This window comes from Danio rerio, chromosome 10 (genome assembly GCF_052040795.2).
Source record: "Danio rerio strain M-AB ecotype USA chromosome 10, GRCz13ab, whole genome shotgun sequence".
NCBI classification, from domain to species: domain Eukaryota; kingdom Metazoa; phylum Chordata; class Actinopteri; order Cypriniformes; family Danionidae; genus Danio; species Danio rerio.
Window position 1 is genome coordinate 41361972 of NC_141030.1, and position 14343 is coordinate 41376314.

At 34.8% G+C, this 14343-nt stretch overlaps 2 protein-coding genes across 17 annotated transcripts in view; both read left to right on the forward strand.

The window, feature by feature from the left end:
* cuedc1a (CUE domain containing 1a) overlaps positions 1 to 14343 on the forward strand; it is a 529149-nt gene that overhangs the window by 510220 nt on the left and 4586 nt on the right. The window lies entirely within an intron of this gene.
* msi2a (musashi RNA-binding protein 2a) overlaps positions 1 to 14343 on the forward strand; it is a 285008-nt gene that overhangs the window by 132399 nt on the left and 138266 nt on the right.

Here is a 14343-nt window from a genome sequence, read left to right on the forward strand (position 1 = left end):
CTATCCACCTAGGGGGAGCATTCTGGGGTCAGGCTAGACACTTCACTCCAACCACAACATCTCTCCCTTTCCCGACAATGAGAATATGAGTTGGGGTGTTTTTTCTTAGATCAGAGCCCTTTCCCTGGACAGCACACCAAATATGCTTTATTCTTCAAACATCTGTAAGTGTGAACTTGTGAATTGTGGTCATTATATCATTGTGGTTTGTTCTGTAGACAATCAAAAAGAAGATTGCTATAAATATTGACCCAAAAATGGCTTTAAAAAATATTTTAAACTGCTTTTATTTTAGCCGGAATATAACAAATAAAACTTTCTCCAGAAGAAAAAATATTATAGGAAATACTGTGAAAAATTCTTTGCTCTGTTAAACATCATTTGGGAAATATTTGAAAAGTAATAAAATAAAATCAGAGCAGTCCTTCTGTATGTTCTATATTCTTCTTTATTCATGTAACACGTTTTAAAACAACCAAAAGCTTCAGCAAAAATTCTGTACATAAAATTGCAATTATATTTATGTAATCAAAGTTTAAACAACACACAAAAACAGCGCACGATAAAACGTTTATCCAATCATAGACCATTTATTCATATTTTGAAGAAGTTTTAAATGGAGCACTTAACGTTATGATACTATGAAGGAGTGGTGCTGGTGTGCCAGTGTCCTCTTGGCCACGTCATTGGCTCTTGACAGGTGCCACTGGACTGGAGAAGAGGTAATGATGTGGAGCGCAGCCAGATGGCGGGTGGAGCCGGTTCAGTGGTGTTGGAGAAATCCTGAGCGCAGGTTGTTTTAATTGAGTTGAATTAAACTGATGTCAGTTACCAATGGAGATGAGAGAGAAAATCTGTGCCGTTGATCAATAAAAGCCATTAGTCCCTTCGATCAGGACTGTACGGCTTATTTTTCATTAAAGAATCTCATGTCACGCTAATCTTCCTCCTTTCTTTGAGTTGTAGTTAAGTTCTTGAAACGTAGCTGTGCTTATTTTTTCACTACTAGCTGAAAAGCATGGTGTGGTGCAGGCCTTGATGCCTCTGCAAGCATTGTCTTAAAATTCTTCTGGGATTTAATTTTTTATTTATTTATTTATTTATTTATTTATTCACTCACTATTAATTTATTTATTCACTCACTATTTGTTTATTTATTTACTCACTGATTTATTTATTTATATATTTATTTATTCACTCACTGTTTGTTTGTTTGTTTATTTAATTACTCACTGTTTATTTTTTATTCACTCACTATTTATTCACTCACTATTTATTTATTTATTTACTCAATATTTATTCACTCACTGTTTGTTTATTTAATTATTTACTCACTGTTTGTTTATTTAACTTTTATTTACTATTTATTTATTTATTTATTTATTTACTCACTGTTTATTTATTTATTCACTCACTATTTATTTATTCACTCACTATTTAATTATTTATTTATTTATTCACTCACTATTTATTTATTTATTTACTCACTATTTATTTATTTATTTATTTATTTATTTATTCTCTCACTGTTTGTTAAGTAATTTATTTACTCACTGTTTATTTTTATTTTTATTCACTCACTATTTATTTATTTATTTATTAACTCACTATTTATTTATTTACTCAATGTTTATTTATTTTTTCACTAACTATTTGTTTATTTGTTTATCTTGATGTCTTAATGAAAAGCCACAGACAAGAAAAACAGAATCTGGTGTGTTGTGTTGTTTATGATGCCGTCTGTTACGGTCCCTAACTTAAATAAGACTCGTGACCAAAAGACAACGTAACATAATAAACAACGGCCAAAGTGCTCCAGCTAAATTATTTATTAACATAACATAACCAACAAAACAATCCAAATTGACAAGAGATGGGGAGCCCAACAACATAATAAAGAACAACCAAACAAACCTAAAGCAGGTTGGAGCTCCCCACTCCAAACAAATATCAAAAGGAAAGCATAAAGGAGAACACAACAATAAAGCCGTCAAAGACTGTGGTGACGTGGAGGAATGAGGGCCGTAGAAGTCCGCTTCCGTTCGTTATAAAGGCCTGACGCCACCAGATTAACCAATAGAAAACTGAAAAGGGAAAAGGACAAACAAGATCAATTGAAAGTAATTATTAAAGGCAGGAGTGAACGCCACACGCAACACCGTCTAAAAGCGTGAGTGGTTGCGCTTTCTCCAGAGAGCTGCGCGATCACTCCCCACGCATCTATATTTTAAATAACAAACCTTTTGAGCTGACGATAATAACGTGTGCGTGATTATTAAAGTGCTTCTAAAACCCGATCCTTTCAGAAATTGACAAATCAATCACGAAAAAACACAAGAAAAGCCAGAAAAAACAAAGAAGCAAATGATTCTTCCAGCAACTGCCATGTTTAACTATTTTCATCACCTTTTGGACTATTATAACCTGGGAATGACAGAATTACTTTCTAACTAGAGGTTACATGTGCTGGTGAAGATTAAAGGTTGACTGTGGTGTTGTTTGCGTGTTGTTTTTGAACCTAAATAAGCACTAAATGTATGTTGTGTGTAGTTTTTCTGTAATTAGTTACATATCGGAAACTGTAAGAGGCTGTTTGTGATCATATATGATGCATTTATTTATTAATTTTATATAATTGTAGATGTTACAGTAGGCTATTTCGCATATCATTGATCTGCAGTTCATAAGAGGTTAGTCATCATGACCATTTATAGACAAGTATTTATGTGTAGCATCTGTTTTGTGAGAGGTGCTTCTCATATGATATGTGAATGACCCGTACAGCTTTACTTTCACATTTCTTGAGCGATAACGGCGTTGACTGAAACTTTCTGTCTTACACCACGCCCATCGCTACCCATTTGGCAATGGAAACGCAAGCCTGATAAAGGTGACCTGTACCGACCCGTACCGTACCACTCAGTGGAAATGGGTCATTAGAACTTCCGTACATAACGGAGCAAAACAAAACAATGAACCATAGATTAATATAAAAAATCGAATAAAAATAAATGTATTTAAAATAATCTTATTAATAGCAATAATAGTAGTAGGAATAATAATAAAAATAAATAAAATTAGAAATTAAACATACTATGAATCTGCAAAAACATGTGCTGTGTTCTTAAAGTAGATGATCCCCATTTTTACAGGATTAATTTCATCAAAGTCATCAAATCTTTTAACCATGAGAAAGTGGGAGGAGCTTTAGAAGACTTTGCAGCGTAATAAAATCTGTCTTCGAGCTATCGGTGAAAATTCATTCAATATAGCTGAAATGCCATAAATAGCAATCAACCAGCGTAGTTCAAGAGTAACACTCAAAATATTAGATCAAATGCTAAATAAAGGAATACCAATAAAATCCTCCAGCTGGAGTTTGAAATTATCTGTATACTTTTCTATTTTTGATTCCCAGAAACCCCTGTGATTTAGTGACACCACTTTGGATTTCCTGGTGGAAAAAGCGGCTTTATTCTGCGTTGAAAGAATCTATTGGAAGAGTGTGATCCTTTCTTCTGCGTGTGGATCAGGTGTTGTTATTGTTAGAGGTGTGTCTTGAAGGATTGATCCAGAGCTGTAAGGGAAAGGATGAGCTTGGATGACTTTTATTCATATTGGCAGCGTGTTGTGGATGTCTGATCAAATGCAATATGAGGCTGGCATCAAGCCTGTCTGTCTCTCTCTCTGTCTTTCTCTCTATCTCTCCCTTACTCTCTTTTGCTTCTCTGCAGGTTATCCAAACACTAGTTCTTGGCGCCTGCTGTAATGGTGATGCTAACATGTTTGCAGTCGGATTCCGCTGAGCTTTATTATTATGAACTTACATTTAACACGCAACCTCAAACACACACAACTTCACGCTCGTAAAACAAACACACCTAAAACACACACAGAGATCCGCCTGGAACTCCATGGAGACAGATAGAAGAGTTTAATGTGCTTTCTGTCTGTCTCCCTCACATTAAACCTTTCTTTCTTTCTTTCTTTCTTTCTTTCTTTCTTTCTTTCTTTCTTTCTTTCTTTCTTTCTTTCTTTCTTTCTTTCTTTCTTTCTTTCTTTCTTTCTTTCTTTCTTTCTTTCTTTCTTTTTTTCTTTCTTTCTTTCTTTCTTTCTTTCTTTCTGTATTCTTTCCTTCTTTTCTCCATCCTTCCTTTCGTTTTTTTCGTCTTTCCTTCCGTCCTTTCATGTCCTTCCGTCCTTACTTTCACCTTTTTTTACTTTCGTCCTCATTTTTCTCATCTTTTCTTTCATCATTCCTTCCATCGTTCCTTTCGACTTTTCTTTCCTCCTTCCTCCCATCTTCCTTTTTTTCTGTTCTTTCTTTTGTCCTTACCCATTCTTTCCTTCCATCCTTCCTTTCGTCATTGTTTTCATTCTTTCTTACGTCCTTCTTTTAGTCATTTCTTTTGTCATTTCTTTCTTTCTTCCTCACTTCCTTCCCCTTTTCCTTTCTTTTGTCCTTCCTTTCTTTCCTTTCTTTTGTCCTTTCTTCTGTCCTTTTTTCGTTCTTCCTCCCTTTCCTTTTTCCTTCTTTCTGTTCTTCCTTCCATTTTTCCTCTCTTCCTTCCCTTCTCCCTTCCTTCCTTCTTTCCATCCTTCATTTTGTCCTTCCTTTTGTCCTTTCTCCTTTTTTCTTCCGTCCTTTCTTTCATCCTTCCTTCCATATGTCCCTCCTTTTATTTTTTTGTCATCCTTTCTTCCTCCCTACCTTCCTTCCCTCCTTTCTTTCTGTATTTAATTTTGTATTCTTTTCTTTCCTTCCTTTCTCCCTTCCTTATTTTCTTTGTTCCTTTTTTATTCCTTTCTGTATTTCTTTCATTCTGTATTCCTTTCCTCCATCCTTTCTTCCTTAACTTTTCCCTTTATTCCCCTTGTATTTCTTTTTTCTTCCTTCCATCCTTTTTGTCCGTCCCTTCCTCCCTCCCTCCCTTTCTCTTTTCTTCCTGTATTCTTTCTTACTATATTTGCTGTATTTATTTCCTTCCTTCCTTCCTTCCTTCCTTTATTTCTTCCTGTATTCTTTCTTACTATTTTTTCTGTATTTATTTCCTTCCTTCCTTCCTTTGCTTCTTTTAAAACACACACACACTTAAAACACACACCAAAATCTGCCTGGACCTCCATGGAGACAGATAGAAGAGTTTAATGTGCTTTCTTTCTCCCTTCCTCACATTAAAACCTTTTTTTTTTTCTCCTTGCCGTTCTGCTTTCTGAAGCCTGAACGCTCCTCTGGGGGTTTGTGCTTCTCCGTCTCAGGTCACCGGGCCACCGTTCTCTTCTCGTTTTCTTCCCCTCAGCTTTTGCTCTGACAATTTCTGCAGCATTTGCTTAATGTTTCCGATTAATCTGCAAGGAACTTCAGAGCACAGAGCGTTCTCTTTGAAAAAAGCCGGCCCGTCTGATAGCAGGTTAACAGAAGTGGGCCAGATGTAAGCGAATCACACTTTGGGCATGCCTCTTTTGAGACGAGTTCTCTTCATGAAGAAAAGAAGCGAGTGAACAGAGAGCCATAGGAGCTTAAAATGTTCTGCTTTGGTCTTCGCTAATTCGCTTTTAAAAGTCTGGAAAGCGTTCACACACCTGCTGTGCTTAGATGTTCAGAGACGCGCCGATTCATCCAATGATACGTCAGCGTGTGAATAATTCAGCAAAATCTGTGTGTGAAGTTATTTTCTTTAAATGTGCTGTTTATACTGGAGATGGTACACGGGACGTCTCACATGTATTTCAGTGGCATTTGATGATTGTTATGCTGAAAGAAAATGAGGAGTGGATGAGGCTTGATTTCCTAAGAGAGTGAATGATACACCTGTCTACTTGAATATCTGCCACTGAGCCCCACACGCTTTTTTGAGACTTCGGATTGAAAGACTTGGATGTATACATCAGATTTAAATTGAGATACAGGTAAAGCTTCTTTTTTTTTTTTTTTTGGTCTGTTGATTGATAGTAGAGCCAAACCACTTTAGGCTTAATCTTCTTTTGGATCTGATATACTATAGGGCTGCACAATATGTACTTTTAACATCAACATCGCTATGTGTGTATCTGCAATAGTCAAATCACAGGATATGCAATGTTAAGTTTATCTACTGGGATTTTATTTGAGCAAGAGTTTAACCATAGAGTGAAAGTTTATCATCTGCATATGTTTTTAAGTCTTGTAACTGTAACTGTGAACATAACAAACGGCATGTTTATTACTATATCTAGAGATGTTTCTGCACAAATAATAGCCTAATGTAAAATAAAAATGCAAAACATCAACTGGCCATTTGTAACTGAAAAGCGTAAGCTTTTGGCCTTTAAATTGGCCCTATTTAAAATTCAATAAAAAAAAATATCAGTGTTCACACTGCTGTATGAAGGAATAAAATAAAAATGGCTATTACAATTTAACACTTACATGTTATTTGTTATGCTCTATCAATTAGTGTGAGGATTTCTACGAGGCAAATCAAGGAGACTGTCTTTTTTGTGGAGGATGGACTACAAATTTGTCCATTTTTGGCGAGCTATAGGGCAGTGGTCCTCAACCTTTTTATCACCGTGGAGCGGTCAACGCTTGACCATTTTTCTGCGGACCGGGGGAGCGGGTGTTTCGTAGCTTGCTAGGCAACTATCAACCATTTTCTCAGAGGAAGACAAGCTGACAAAACAATGCTGTCACTCTGATACAAGTTTTATTAATGGAGAAAATTATAAAGCACTGCAGTGTTAACTGCAGTCTTACTGAAATGTGAATATTCCATACTAGTTAAAGCTCAATTCTTGTCACGTGACTCGCGGTGCGCTTGCGAGATTCATAGGTGCGAGAGCGAGCGCCTCACGCTGCGCACCTTAATTGGAAACAACAAACTTGTGCAAACTCTAGAAATACTCTATGTGAATTGCCCCTAAAAATCGATTGCGATCTCCATCGGTTGACCTTCTTGCAGAGCTATGGTGGATTCAGCTAAGTGAGAGAATATGGTCATTTTTTTAAATAAAAGACTTCTTAAAATAAAAGATTGATAATCAGATAATAAATTAAACAGAAATAGTTAATGATTTCTTGTGCAGCTCGGTACCAATTAATCCACGGACCGGTGGTCGAGGACCATTGAGCTAAGGCAACATGTTCAATAAAATATATTGATTATATCAATTAAATGAACTAAGGCAACATGATCATTCTCCTTATTGTCCACTGCTAAGAATTTTTGTTTTTATATGAAGCGACCCCGCCCACAGAGCTTGCTGAGGCCCCTTTTTGGGCCGTAACCCCCCTGTTGGGAACCGCTGCTCTAGAGTGCGACCTAATTTCTCAATGGTGTGACAATATACTACTAATGAAATCTGTACCATCTATCGCTATATTTAAAAATATTTTAAAGACTGTCCATTTACAACAGTGATCATTATTGATTATGGTTTATATTAGTTTTGTGAAACTAACTCTTTTTTTTTTTTTGTAACTCTGTCCTATGCTGCCTGTCCTAACCAGGAGTCCCTGGTGGAAGAGATATTGTATCTCAATGGGGCTTTCCTGGTTAAATAAGTAAATAAATAAATAATGAAGTCTGAGGTCACATCGGTGCTACCAGCCATTCAAGTCTCTGTGACTGCGGTTATATGGATTGTGCTGATGCATCTTAGAAAAAAAAAGTGCGCCAGTGCAAAAACCAGTTAGGTGCACCAGTGCAAAAAGTCAGTCTAGAGCCCTGTATCTGGTGAAATTGTATTCAAATTCCAGAAAAACAATTTATTGCAGTGTCATATTTTTCCAATATTGTACAGCCCTAATCTAACACCCCACACCCCCGACCATTTAATACAAAAATCCTTTAGAATGTGTTAGATTAGATTCAACTTTATTGTCATTACACATGTACAAGTACAAGGCAATGAAATGCAGTTTAGGTCTAACCTGCAGTGCAATAGCAGCAAGTGCTGGATACAGGTATGAGTTATGAAGTGCAATCAGAGAAAAACTATATTTACAGATGGATGTACTGTAAACATTATATACAGGTTGTATTAACTATGAACAGTGTTTTACAGTAGATGAATAGATGTACAGTTTACTATTAACAATCAGAGGTATGCAGGTCGATATAAATGTTGTTCCGTTTTATTCAGAGCAAAATATTAAAAGTTATACTTCATTTAATTAAATTATAGTAGTAATTTAAATGCTTGATGAAGATAACCACTAAAATGACATTCAGTTTATATACCAAAAAATCTTGTTGGGCATATTGACAACAAAATAATGCATATAATACCACCTTATTCAGGGATCACAGTATAGAAAATATGTATATGTATGTATGTAGATATGTATGCATGTGTGTGTCTGTGTGTATATATTCCAGTTTTTAATATTATAATTATAATATGTATAATTTAGTTTTTTATTCATTAATTTTTATTTATTTGTTAGGTGTGTTTTACACTGGATGAGTTTCATTTTTATTTTAATTTCAGAAAGAAGAGTTTTTTTTCTAATTTTTAAAAATTAACTATGCATTTATAAATCATATTTTTGTATTGAGGGCTGAGTCTTTGCCTTTTCTACTTATTTACTTTCATAATGTATTTATAACCCTTTTACTATGTCGTCAGGCTTTTGTCCTCAATGGGAATAAACATTATTAGAAAAAACACATGGCCCACCCAACACAGAGCGGCCAGGAGTCTTGTAGACCCTCTGCAATTTTGCACAGTAGGATGTTTTGATTGACAGCTCTCCTGTTATGTGTGATTGGCTGCCTGCTGTGCCCACCCTTAAATGACATCACCTGCTGATTGTACTGTAGTAATTGACTGACCCTGTTTGTCACTGATTATCACCTTTCTTTCTTTCTTTCTTTCTTTCTTTCTTTCTTTCTTTCTTTCTTTCTTCTGCTGTCTGCCATCATTATTCGAGACTCTTTATCTTCTGAATAATAGACAGATTGATGATTTACTGGCATTTAGAGTGGAAGCTTCCGGGCTTCAAAGAACAATGTAATCCTTGCATTGCCGCAGTTATTTTCTGAACGTCTGTCCTGCCAGTAAACCCTGTTTGTTTTCTAGGTTTTTTTTTATAAATCTTGGATGAAAGACATTGAAACCAATTCAGTCATTGCCAGCAGTGGGTGGCCCTAGCGAAACACAAACACACACACTGTCTACCAGTTTTTAGTCTTACATGGTGTGTGAAATGAAGAGAAAATGACACAGGTTGAAGGCGTTGTCGTCTGCCGGCAGAATTGTAATGTAGTGATGGTAATTGGGGGTGTTGGAGGATGATAAAGCTTCTCATGGTGGACTCCGAGCAGGTGTGAATTACATCTTATCAGGACGAGTACAGAGACACCACACATGCACACACACACACACACACTTACACACACATAGACACAGAGACAGACACAACACAAACCTGTGGATGAGACTTGTCACTGCCCTGCATTTACTTCAACACCTGTACAGAGTGTGACCTCGCATCTCTCTCTGTTTGTGTGTGTATGTGTATGTGTATGTGTGTGTGTGCTTGTGGGTGTGGGTGTGGGTGTGCGTGTGCGTGTGGGTGTGCGTGTGTCTGTGAGAATCAGATCTGATATACTATAGATGATATACTGATTATCAATGCTTTGACTTGTTTTTGGTATTATGTAGATATCATTATCAACAAATTCTGCAAATATCCCAGTTTCAGATCTGTAGTCAGAACTGTATAAATACAGGCATACATGCTAATAATGCACTATTCCTGTGTAAATGGTGTTTTTGGTAAAAAATCTAACATGATCTATACTTTGGATGCTTCTTTTTTCCCCTGAAAAAAACCTTTTTTTATTTATTTTAAGATATCATTTTTTATGTAATTGTCCTGGAAATTTAATCCAGACCGTCTTCATGGAATGTTAAATGGAATGTTTACCTCCAGAAAATATGTTACAATAAATGTTACCAGTTATGTTACAATATATATATATATTAGTTATTATTATTATAATTATTATTTTATTTTTTGCTGTTTATTAATAGTAAAGTAGCAGCAGAGTTTGGGTTTTGGGTAGGATTAGGAATGTAGAACATCTTCATAACAACTTTATAAACAAGTTAGCTGCCAATATCTTAACTCTTAATCTCCCAACAGGGTCAGGGCGGCCCCGATTGATGCTTCCTATTTTTGTGTATATATATATATATATATATATATATATATATATATATATATATATATATATATATATATATATATATACCAAACTATACCAAATTTTGGTACAGTTGTTTGTGTAGTAATTTGATTAAAGCATAAAATATCTACACAAACACTGCATGAATGCAAATTTAAAAGTTATATATAATCAAAGACTATAGACAAGGACTATAGACTACATAAGACATGTCACTTGTATACTTTAGAATGGGGAAAAGCGTAACTGTCAATATGGTGAATGACATACTGTATATCTAGAATGACAATTCTCCTGGGGAGGGGCTCAAACCAGACGTGAGTTTCTGCAGAGTTTGCTTGAGACAGTTGTTGTTCAATGTTATTGGTTCTTTGTAATATGAAATGTAATTGTAATCTTGGCAAGTAGTTTAGGAGAATTTGATGTTTACCTGTTCAAACAGACTGCCCGAGCATACTGCCCGAGAGGCGTTTCAAAGATGGCCATCATATGCACCGTAGTTCGTCATATAAAATGAATGTATCTTTATGTAATTGTAAATTTATTTGATTATTTTTTTTTATACATTTAAAAAAAAAAATATTTGGCTTTTAAACAAGCATGTACTGAATTGTCGTTTCTTATTTTCATTTAGCTTTATTTGAAGTTTTGAAGGAAAAACAAATCAAACTAAAATGAATAAAAAAAAACTATAGATGTAACTTAAATAATAATAATGCATGTGATTCTGTAATGTACATTTTATGTTGGGGTTTGTTATATTGATAGAATAATGTAATCTGTAGTGTTTCTGCGGTACTTAAATGTGTGCGTAGGTTGTAGTGTCATTGAAATCTGTAGATATGTGCAGTTTCTCTGCAGCACAACAGCAGATGAGTGTTTGCATCCATTGTCATTCTCCAGAACTTCTATGCGTGTATGCAGTACTCACAGAAGTAGAGCGTTTCTAAGCTGTCAGTCGACGTGTGATTTAACATACACACAGATCTGAAACTTACATACTGCCTCAGGTGAGAAAAAAAAGCTCAGACACTGAAAGAGGTTTCCCTCCTCTGTGTTTCTCCTCTAAAACTCTGCTCTATAAGGGAGAGAAAGCAACATGTCTCTCTCTCTCTTTCACTCTCTCTCTCTCTCTCGTATATTAGCGGTGCGAATTACAGCAGCACAAACGGCTCCTCTTCATCGCATTAAAGACCCCCCTGACAAAACTAGCTGTCATGTTAATCCAAGATGAAATAAATACAGCAACGTCGTGCCGGATTCAAGTAAGAACTCCCGTGTCTGCCATGACAAAAAAAAAAAAAAAAAAGTAGACGTGTTATTAAAAAAAGTCGCAGGCCTGGTTTCCCCTGCATGTGAAAGATGGCAAAGAAAAGATTTGAGTGACATTTAGCTATTCTCTTTCCACCGTGATGGAATATGTCATATTATTATTGAAGCGGCATTTAAAAGAGATTAGGAACTAATCTGAAAGAAAACACTGGAGATGAACGTAATTAAGCAGATATAATTGAATTTAATTCTTTTCTTCTTAAGCTCTTTATGCATTTCCATTTGAGAGCTGATTATCAGCCTGACACAGGAGAGATTGAGTTTATTTGTGCTTTGTCTGGAAGCTCGTCGCGTATCTCTGATGTTGATGATAAAACGAGGATCCTCTTAAAGGTGTTGAAGGATCGGAGCTGTTTAAGAGGGCACGTGGAGAGACGTTCACTTTATGCAGGTCTGTTTGAGGAGAGAAGCTCTGGTTTAAACTTTAGTGCGTGACGTCAGGCACTTTTCAATAGGTATACACAGCTATTTTTATTTATTTAGTTTGTAAAGTTCTGTTTAAATCAATAGATTTTTCTACAGACTACTCGACTCACTCATATAAATTCCATGTACATGATCACTTTTACACCCACAAAAATTGTTTAAATACTCTAACTACCCCTGACACACTGTAAAAAAAATAAAAAAGTCTGTATAGTATATATGACTATGTCTGTCTGAATATTGTATTTTACTTATTTGTTTGTTTATTTATTTACTTTTTTAATCATGAATGTATCATTGGGATACAATATCTAATACAAACTAAAACTAATATAAACCATAATCAATTATTTAAACGTGCACTGTTCATATATATATATATACACACACACACACACACACACACACACACACATATATACATACATACATACATACATACATACATACATACATACATATATATATATATATATATAGCGACAGATTTGATATGTAGTATATCTTGACGCTCGTTCCACACCTATGGAGCATACTTAGAGAATGCAGATCGGCCTAATTCTATATGACAAGGCAACTTAAGTAAGAGTATATCTGCTGATTTGGTATTATAAGTATTTGAGCAGTACACCAACAAACTAGAAATATACTATGGTAATTTACCAACTAAAGCTTTAAAAATGAAAACTAACACAGTATGTTGTTTTCGCCTTGACTGTAATGAGGTCAATTTTGTCATTTTATATAAATTAATGTGTGTGTGCACTTGAACCAGTGACCGATCGTAAGGCACTTTAATAAACAATATCTAATTTTTTAAAAACATTCAGAGGTGTGTGCATATAAAGTATATCTCAGTAATTCAATATTGATAAAAGTGTGCGTTTTCGAGCTGTGAAGAAGAAACACATTTTAAACATTAAAAAAAAACCTAATGTTGGTCTTTTTTTAACCAACCTAAAAAAAAACTAATGTTTATTTTTATTAAAAGTCAAGCTATCAAGCCAGACACCTGCATATTTATAAGGTTTAACTTTTATAATCTGCGTGCCATTTAGAATTTCAATCATAATAACGGGAATTGCTAATCTGGATAGTGTTAAGACCATGTATTTAGTTTTTTTTTGTGTGTGCGTGCGCGCGTTTAATACTAGTTTTAAGCAAAATAATAATTTTATGCTGGTCTGTGTGCATTATTTCGTTATGTTGTGTGTGAAATTTATATTTGCACATTTTGGACAAACACAATTTCAATCCTCTTTGTAGCTACTGTTATGGTCTGATTGACAGTAAAGTTTACTTTGACGTTTTGCTGCCGAGTGCACCAGATGAATGTCGTTCGGCTGTTAGATTGTTGCATTCTAATGACAATGATTTGTCATTTATTGTTGGTATAGTAAATGTAAATAATGTTAATAAAATGTTGGGATGTTATTGTTGTCAGCAAAACCATGACTTTTGTTGAATGGTTCATGTTAAAACTTCAATAAAAGTGCAATGAATAGAATATTTTGTGAAATAATAATATTAGAATTTAAAGTAACTTCAGTTTGTGTATATATAAAAATATTCCTGTTATGCTGGATTTTCAGTATCATTATCCAGTAATAAATGTCAGATGATCCTTCAGAAATCATCTTAATATGCTGATTAAATATCATCTTATTATGCTGATTACATTTTTTTACTTTGCACAAACACAACACTTTGCACAGAATTTGTGTGAAATGCAGATATTTAATAATTCAGTATATAATGACAATGATCATGCACAATATTGATACTGTGAACAATTCAAAATACATTGAACAAATATTTATCATAAAAGTTTTAAGAGTGATTTTAGGAATATTCACATTGTATTTGCAGTGTTGTTCATGACAGCCAACAACAAAAGATTTATTTGATCTCTCTAATTGTTCAAATGTTGATATTTTCACATGTTAGTCTGCCCTAAAAACGGAAAAATTTACACTGAAAATTCAAATTTTGGAGCTTTTATAGTTTTGTTGCTTACCACTTTGTGCAGTCTTCATCTGTGCCTATATTGGCAAAACATGTTCCCTAACTAGGCAGCTGTGTTGTTTTTTTGAGCAGGGCCAGAGAGAGAAATAGGTTTGATTGTGGATTTGTGTGTGGCCCTCACCTCCAATCACAGTCTGGAGAGAAAAGGAGTAAAAATGCAATTACTTTTCTCATTACATAGAAAATGACAGAAAGCTCCACACAGCAAAATATGGGGACCCAAAACAACTCTATGGGTGTTAATTTCAACACTTTGAAAGTGTCTCATGGGGTCCACTCAAAACAGACTTAAATCAACACTTTCAAAAGGGTTGGCACATTGACACCAAAGTAAGGGTTAATTTTAACTCAGGGCAGAGTTAAAAAATGTAACTATATTTAACAC